Below are 8,350 nucleotides of genomic sequence, written 5' to 3'. Positions count from 1 at the left end.
GAGCCAGCCTCCTGGCAGCAAACTACCACAGCATGATCAGTTCCTCCACAGACTTAGGATCGTTCTGAGAACGGTGCTGGAGCCCGGTGGTGTCGCGGCTGATGTGGTGAGCTGCTTGCGAGCCACAAGGTCTGCCGTTTGAAACCACCAGCGGGAGAACGGCTTTCTAACTTCCTGGAAGAGTCACAGTCTTGGAAACCCACCGCGACAGTTCCGCCCTGCCCTACAGGGTCCCTATAGACTCCATGCTGGTAACTGCTTCAAACTCTCCAGCGGGAGCCTCCTGCCCATCGCTCTCTCATAAATACGGACGCGAGGTCCCCCTTGTGTTCAGTTTGCGTATTGACTCTCCCTGAGGTGGCAGACTGGGAAAAGTGGCAGAGTCCACGGACTGATAACTCTCACACCGGAATCCCGTTTGCATCAGTCACTATGAATTCCTGGAAGGGAAATGAGATAGCAAATTGATTTCCCAAAGACTGGATCTATGACGGCTTTTTAAATATAGTTCACCAACCATGACTGACAGAACGGACTAGCGGTGATCACATGTCCTTAGTCCCGTGGGTGTACTTAGTCACCGGTAACTCCCACGCGCACCCTGGTTCCCCTGGCACCGTTAGCAGTCACCCTCCAGTCAGTTCTGGCTCCTGGCGAGCCCGTGTGTGTCTGCGTGGGCCGGGGCTCCACGGGGTTTTCCGCAGCTGGTTTTGCAAAAATAGACTGTTAGGGGCTTTTCTCTACAGTGCCTGTGAGTGGACTTGAACCATGAGCCTTTTGGGGAAGCAGCCACGTGTGTTAACCATTTGTGCTCAGGGCCTCCCCCGCTAGAATTCAACCCAAACCTTGAAACCTATGCTGACACCACTTGGAACCCCGATCTTGCTCCTCGACTCCTGAGGTGTGAACCCAGTAGCTGGGAGACAACACACAGATGCCAACCGGGGTCTCCAGCGGAAACCACCCATGAGAGACCCCAAACGCTCCTCCCCCAACCTGACCCAAATAGAGACAGAATCTCACAGCTTTTGCCTGAACCCAAGCCAACCCCGTTGTAACGGTGTGACTGCATTGCCCTCTAGTGGGCTTGCCCACCGGGGACAGCAGTGGATGGCCACTGTCCCCAGCCCTACAGCAGCCAGAGATTCTATGAGTTGGGCAGGGCCACCTTGAGAAGCTAACATTATAGACGAGGGTCCTGTGGAACCCGCTCACCTCATCGATTGTCTCCTGCTCCTCCAGCCCATGGCTTCCCCGCTCTCCCCGGGAAATGTCAGGCCTCAGAGAGGAGGTCTGTGGTTCCCCTGACCTGCTACACTGCTCCTTTGTTGTTAGGTGCCGTCGGGTCAATTCTGACTCATAGAGACCTATGTACAACAGGATGAAGCACTGCCTGGTCCTACACCATCCTTATAATTGTTACCTTTGAGCCCATTGTTGCAGCACTTGTCAATCCAGCTTGTCGAGGGAGGGCCTTCCTCTCTTCCGCTGCCCCTGTACTTTTTTCCAAGCATGTTGTCCTTCTCCAGGGACTGGTCTCTCGTGACTACATGTAAGCCAAGTCTTGCCCTCTGCTTCTAAGGAGCTGTACTTCAAAGACAGATTTGGTTGTTCCTCTGGTAATCCACAGCACTTTCAATATCCGTTGCCAACACCACAAGGCAATCGCATGAATTCTTTTCCAGCCTTCTGCATTCATTGTCCGGCGTGCACTGCATATGAGGTGACTGAGAATGTCATGGCCTGGGTGAGGGGCACCTTAGTCTTCAAGCGGGCTCCCTTGCTCTTCAGTACGTTGAGCAGACCGTGTGCTCTTTAACACATTGTTTCTTCCCGTATGCACAGTTAGTGGTCTCCAAGTGCCATTCCCGACCAGCCTGCTCAAAAGCTACCTGACGCTCTCTTTAGCTACCTCGAGTCCTAGTGGTGGGGGGTGGGGTTGAGGGTTCTAGTTAAGTATTCAACTATGTACTAGCAGAAAGGTTAGCCCTTTGCACCCACTCCGCGGTGCCTCAGAAGAAAGGTCTGGCAACCTGCTCCCAAAAGGTACCCCTGGGGAGTAGGGTTCTGCCCTGTCCACACAGGAGCTCAAGAGTCAACTTCACAGCAGCTGCAACAACCTTGCGTCTGTCTGTGCCACACCAGCCTGCCTCTACTCGTTCAGGGTCTCGCTCTTCCACTGGCACATGAGGGGGGCATTTGTTTGTTGACTGCTGTACCCCAAGGCTTCACGCAGGGCTCGGCCCAGAGTTGGTGGATGAACACGTGAATGGACGAGGCCCTTGTTTTCTCCTCACCGTGACACACATCTTCACTGTGGACGTGCCTCACCGTGTTGTGCCATGCAGAGCCCGCGTTTTTTCACAGACGGAAGGTCGGGCTGGGGCAGCCCTGCCAGGAGCGAGTCTCTGGCACCATTTCCCCAACAGTGGGTGTTGTCCCGGCCTCGTGTCTCTGTGTCCATTGTGGTCATTCGCACAACCTTCCCGGCTTTCCCATAGTGTGAGAAGAGACACATTTCGCTGCCTGCCAAGCCCACAGCCAGTGGGTCCATTTTGCCCCCGAGCGTCCCTCTGGGACCGTAGAGCGACCCGTGGGTTTCCAAGGCTGCAAATGGCTGAGAGCAGATGGCCCAATCCTCTAACTTCTTATAGACAATGGCTGAGAGTGGACGGACTGACCCTCTAACTCCTTATAGACAATGGCTGAGAGCGGACGGCCTGACCCTCTAACTCCTTATAGATAATGGGGCCGGCGGGGGGAGGGGGGGGGACCAGGGCGGTGTTTTCCAGCTTATGGGACCAGGAAACAATGCAGAACCGGGCATGGAGCAACTTGGGGCTTGGCCCCCTTGTTCCACTGGCTTAGAGCCACACAGGAGGCTTGGCTGTGCAGGCTCCTTCTTCACCCCTGACGGGCATCCAACCAGCTCCACGTGACCAGCCCTGAGCAAGTCTGCCTCCAAAGAGGAAGTGCATCCAGAGAAGCTTCCTGGCCCTGGGGCAGCGGTGACGTGTTGGAGGTTGGAACCAGTCAGGTGCTCCGAGGGAACGCTGGGCAGTCTGCTCTGTGAGATTCACAGCCCTCAGTACGCTCTTCCACTCTAACCTCCGGGGCACCGGGGCCAGAAGCCACGCGATGATGGCGTGAGTTGGGGGTGGCTTTGACAGTGAAAGTCATCCACTAAGGGTAAGCACTCACCGCCATGGCCATGGTCCAAGCCTCCAAGCCCTGCCGTCTTTCTCCCACAGAGCAGCCAGTGCTTTTGAACTGCTGGCCTTGCAGTTAGCAGGCCAAAGGGTAATCGCTAGGCTACTAAGTAACCACTGCGCCATCAGGTTACTACGTAGCAAGGTTCAAAGTGCAATCCTCAAGACATCCGGGATTTGACGAGTTAGTCAAAATTAGAAAACCACCTCGTTCGTTTTATGGGACATGTTAAAAGGATGCCGTGGCTGCAATTGATCTATTAATATTGGTCTCATCTGCTTCTTCTTGTGTTGTTTTAATGTCTCCACGCAGAGACTCCTCAGAAAACAGGCCTCACCCACTGGAGAGCAGGAGGGGACACTTCAACAGGGCCAGGTGGAGTGGCAGGGAGTGGGACTGCCTCCAGAGCGCACAGCTGGAGGCTTTTCCTGTGGCTACTCACTGCCACTGAGTAGAGTCCGGCTTCCCTACAGGGAGGGTAGGGCTGTTCTTGGGAGTTTCTGGGACGACACCTCTTTAAGGGCGAGCAGCCTGGTGGTTTCGAACAGCTGACCTTGAAGTTAGGGAACACCCCAACGCATAACCACTCCGCCACTGGCTACTCAAAACCCCAAGCCAAGCTCACTGCCATTATCAAAATGCCCTGCGCGGCCCTCGGTCGCGCTCCCCTCCCCACGCCCGGCCCGCCCGTTGTCACTCACTGCGTCACTGGCCAGACTTCCGGAGGGCTCTGCGCACGGGAGGTGGCCGCACGTCCTCGCCGCCCCGAGTCCCGCAGCTCGTCCCGGGCGGGGCCCACACTGCGCGGCCGGCCGCAGGGGAAGCGAGCCCGGTGGCCGGAAGCTGCGACACGAGTGAGCGGGGCGGGCAGGTCCGTGCTGGTCCCTGGTGCCCAGGGCCGGCTAGGCGGAGGACGCGGCTGGCCCCGCCGCTGGGTAACACCCAGTGTGCCAAGAACTGTGTTCCCTAAGGTCTCCAACAAGGGGTCCTCAAACTTTTTAAACAGGGGGCCACCCCAGAAGAATTTAGTTCAAAAGACAGCATTGAATCTGCAGCTCTGGGAGAGGGACATATCTGATTGGAGCACACGGGTGCTGATGAAGGGGGAGGAGGGGAGTGGAGCACATCCTGGTTCCCCCAGGCCTTGAAGACCATGACCCCAATTAGAGCAGCCAGTCCACAGATCACATGGCCAGCCCCACTATGAGACATGACGCCCCTCACTGACCCATACCTCTAGAGGACACCAGAGACAGTGTGGGAATTGCACCCAATCTGATCCTACCCCACAGAGGCAAAACACTAAGGAGGTGCAACAGAACAGCAAGGGAATGGAGCAGCAAGATCCCCAAGGAATGCTGAAGGTGGACTTTGGGACCAGGGGGTGGTGCCCCAACAGACTGGAATGGAAAACACTCCCAAAGACCAACAAACAATCCTTGAACTAACTAAAAGCTTTTCTTTCTTGTTGTGTTTTTTTTGGGGGGGGGGCTGTTTTCTTTTTTTAAATCGTTTTATTAGGGGCTCATACAACTCTTATCACAATCCATACATACATCAATCGTATAAAGCACATTTCTACATTCATTGCCCTCATCATTCTCAAAACATTTGCTCTCCACTTAAGCCCTTGGCATCAGGTCCTCATTTTCCCCCCTCCTTCCCTGCTCCCCCCTCCCTCATGAGCCCTTGATAATTTATAAATTATTATTTTGTCATATCATGCCCTGTCCGATGTCTCCCTTCACCCACTTTTCTGTTTTCCGTCCCCCAGGGAGGTCACATGTAGATCCTCGTAATCAGTTCCCTCTTTCCAACCCACTCTCCCTCTACCCTCCCAGTATCACCACTCACAACACTGGATTCCCTGTTTCCAGCTCCTATCTGTACCAGTGTACATCCTCTGGTCTAGCCAGACTTGCAAGGTAGAATTTGGATCATGATAGTGGGGGGGGGGGCAGGAAGGAAGCATTTAGGAACTAGAGGAAAGTTGTATTTTTCACCAGTGCTACATTGCACCTTGACTGGCTCGTCTCCTCCCCTAGACCCCTCTGTAAGGGGATCTCCAGTGGCCGACAAATGGGCTTTGGTTCTCCACTCTGTACTTCCCCCTTCACTCTGGTAAGATTTTTTTTTTTGTTCTAATGATGCCTTATACCTTATACCTCATGATTACACAGGCTGGTGTGCTTCTTCCATGTGGGTTGGTTTTTTTTTTTTGGTTGTTTGTTTTGTCATTGGTTTGTTGTTGTTTTGTTGTATATTGTTGCTTGGTTTTGCTCCGTCTTGTGTTTGTGCATGTTATTATCTCCGCAGGTCTGTCTAAATAAGATAGGCTGGGGAGGGGAAAAAAAGGAAACGGAGCTGATTCCAGGAACCCCAGTGGAAGGCCAATTTTGAGAATGACGAGTGCAACGACTGTATAAGGGTGCTTTGCTAAATTGATGTATGTGTGGATTGTGATTAAGAGTTGTATGAGCCCCAATTAAGATTTATTAATTTTTTAAAAAAAGATAGTCTGGATGAACAATCTGGAAGAGAAAACAACGGGCCTGACAGTTCTGGGGGGACATGATAGAGGGGGAGGTGGGGAGAAAGGAAGTGGTGTTAACAAACCCAGGGACCAGGGAACAACAAGTGATCCAAATTGGGGGTGGGAGGTCTGGTTGGGCATGATCAAGGGTAATGTAACCAAGAGGAATTGCTGAAACCCTGGTAGGGACTAAGCATGATAGTGAGGCAGGAGGAAAGTCTAGGGAAATAGAGGAAAGAGCTGGGAGGCAAAGGGCATTTATAGAGGTCTAGATAATGACATGTATATATGCAAATACATTTATATATGAGGATAGGGAAATAGATATATGTGCATATATGTATAGGTTTACTATTAAGGTAGCAGAAGGACATTGGGCCTCTACTCAAGTACTCCCTCAGTGCAAGAATACTTTCTTCTATTAAATTGGCATTCTATGGTGCTCACCTTCCTGACACAACCGCTGAAGACAAAGCGAGTGTGTAAGCAAAAGTGGTGAAGAAAGCTGATGATGCTCAGTGCGACAGTTTATTGTACCAGCCTGGCCGATAAATACAAGTAGGATTAACTGAAGGGCAGAGGGATAAATGGCTCAGTGAGCCTCACCTTGGTTGTTCTGTGCCTCAGTTTAAAGGGGTACACTACCTGTGGGATGCCTAGCCTGTGGACTGTGTCACTGTAAGTTGAGGTCCCTTTAAGCCCACACGATTGGAACGTTCATCTCTGGAGCTGGGGACTGACAGTTGATGACAGTTGGGGACCTGCCTTGCTGTTTGCTGCCTGGGTACATATAGCCCAGCTCTCTCTACAGAAGGGGACTGGCAACTGGTAGTTCCTGAAGGCTTCCTCCCTCCCCGCCTACCCACCCCACCTCCCCCACTATCATGATCCGAATTCTACCTTGCAGTCTGGCTAGACCAGAGGATGGACACTGGTACAGATAGGAACCAGAAACACAGGGAATCCAGGGCGGATGATCCCTTCAGGACCAGTGGTGTGAATGGTGATACTGGGAACATAGAGGGAGGGTGGGTTGGAAAGGAGGACCCGATTATAAAGATCTACACGTGACCTTCTCTCTGGGGGACGGAAAACAGAAAACTGGATGAAGGAACATGTCGGACAGGGCATGATATGACAAAATAATAATTTATAAATTATCAAGGGTTCATGAAGGAGGGGGAAAAATGAGGACCTGATGCCAAGGGCTTAAGTGGAGAGCAAATGTTTTGAGAATGATGAGGGCAATGAATGTAGAAATGTGCTTTACACAATTGATGTATGTATATGGATTGTGATAAGAGTTGTATGAGCCCCTAATAAAACGATTAAAAAAACAACAAAACAAGGAGCCAGTTCACTGTCCCTCAGACCCGTTGGAGGGCCGGACTATAGTTAAAAAAAAACTATTAAATTCCTATGCACACTGCACATATCTTATCTTGAAATAAAAAACCAAATGGGGCAAAAACACCCGGCGGCGTGAATAAACATCCTTGGTGGGCCGCATGTGGCCTGCAGGCTGTAGTTTCAGGACCCCTGCCAGAAATACACCGCCAGTCCTGTCTTCCGAGTCTTCCTGCCTCTGGTGGGCTTCACCACCAACCTCTTGGCTAATAGTGAGCGCTTCACTGGGTGCATCGCCCTAGCCTCTACGACCATGGGTGATCTTGGCAAACTCCCCTCACACAGCTGCAAGGAAGCCTTTGTGAAATGCTGAGGCTTGGTTTTCCCCTTGACTTTCTTCAGTCTGAGACCAGGCCACAGGAGAACAATGAGTGGTACTAATATTCCAGGTCACATCAGTGTTTAACGTGCATTTGTTATTGGGGAAATGGGTCAACATCTGTGGGGTAAAATCTGCTTTGGTTTTTGTTTGCATCTTAGGAAAGGCTCGCTGTAAGTCGGAATTGCCTCATTGGTAGTGAGTTTGGTTATTCTTGTTGCTACCAAGTGGCAAATTATTTTTTTTCTCAACAAGGAAGACTGACTGTTGCTAGGTGCCTGTGTACAACAGAAAACACTGCCCGGTCCTGTGCCATCTTCACCAGGCATGTTCTTGTTTGAGTCCATGGTTGCAGGCACGGTGTCCATCCATATTTTTTGCTGCCCCTCTGCTTTACCAAGCATGATGTCCTTCTCCAGGGATGGGTCTCTCCTGATAACATGTCCAAAGCACGTGAGACAAAGTCTCACCATCCTTGATGCTAAGGAGCATCCTGGCTGCACTTCTCCCGGGACGGTCTTGTTTGCTCTTTCGGCAGCCCACAGTGCAGTCTGTATTCGCCCCCAGCACCACGGTTCAAATGCTTCCAATTCCCTCCAGTCTTCCTAACACCTGCAGTGCTCCACTTCCACGTGCACCTGAGGTGCGTCTCAGTCCTCGGAGGAACAGCCTTGCTTCTCGACTGCTTTGGAGGTCTCATACACTGTACTCGATGCAAGCCGTCCCTAGATTCTGATGACTGCGTCCCTGAGCGCCGACTGGATTCCAGCAAGATGAAATCCTCGACAACTTTGACCGTCTCTCCAGTTACCGTGATGTTACCTATTGGCCCAGGGGTGAGGATTTTTGTTTCCTTTACACTGAGTGGCAATTCATACTGG

General features: G+C 51.9%; 1 protein-coding gene across 2 annotated transcripts in view; it reads right to left on the bottom strand.

Annotated features, from left to right (window-relative positions):
- ARSG (arylsulfatase G) overlaps positions 1-4,190 on the bottom strand; it is a 129,020-nt gene extending 124,830 nt beyond the window's left edge. For both annotated transcript variants that reach the window (XM_075562140.1, XM_075562139.1), the window contains exon 1: positions 3,912-4,190. The gene's annotated coding sequence lies outside the window, so the exon portion shown is untranslated. The remainder of the gene's footprint in view (positions 1-3,911) is intronic.
- Positions 4,191-8,350: the final 4,160 nt, after the last annotated feature.

The sequence above is a fragment of the Tenrec ecaudatus genome, chromosome 10 (assembly GCF_050624435.1).
Source record: "Tenrec ecaudatus isolate mTenEca1 chromosome 10, mTenEca1.hap1, whole genome shotgun sequence".
Lineage (NCBI taxonomy): Eukaryota > Metazoa > Chordata > Mammalia > Afrosoricida > Tenrecidae > Tenrec > Tenrec ecaudatus.
This window is presented reverse-complemented; position numbering and strand designations above follow the sequence as displayed.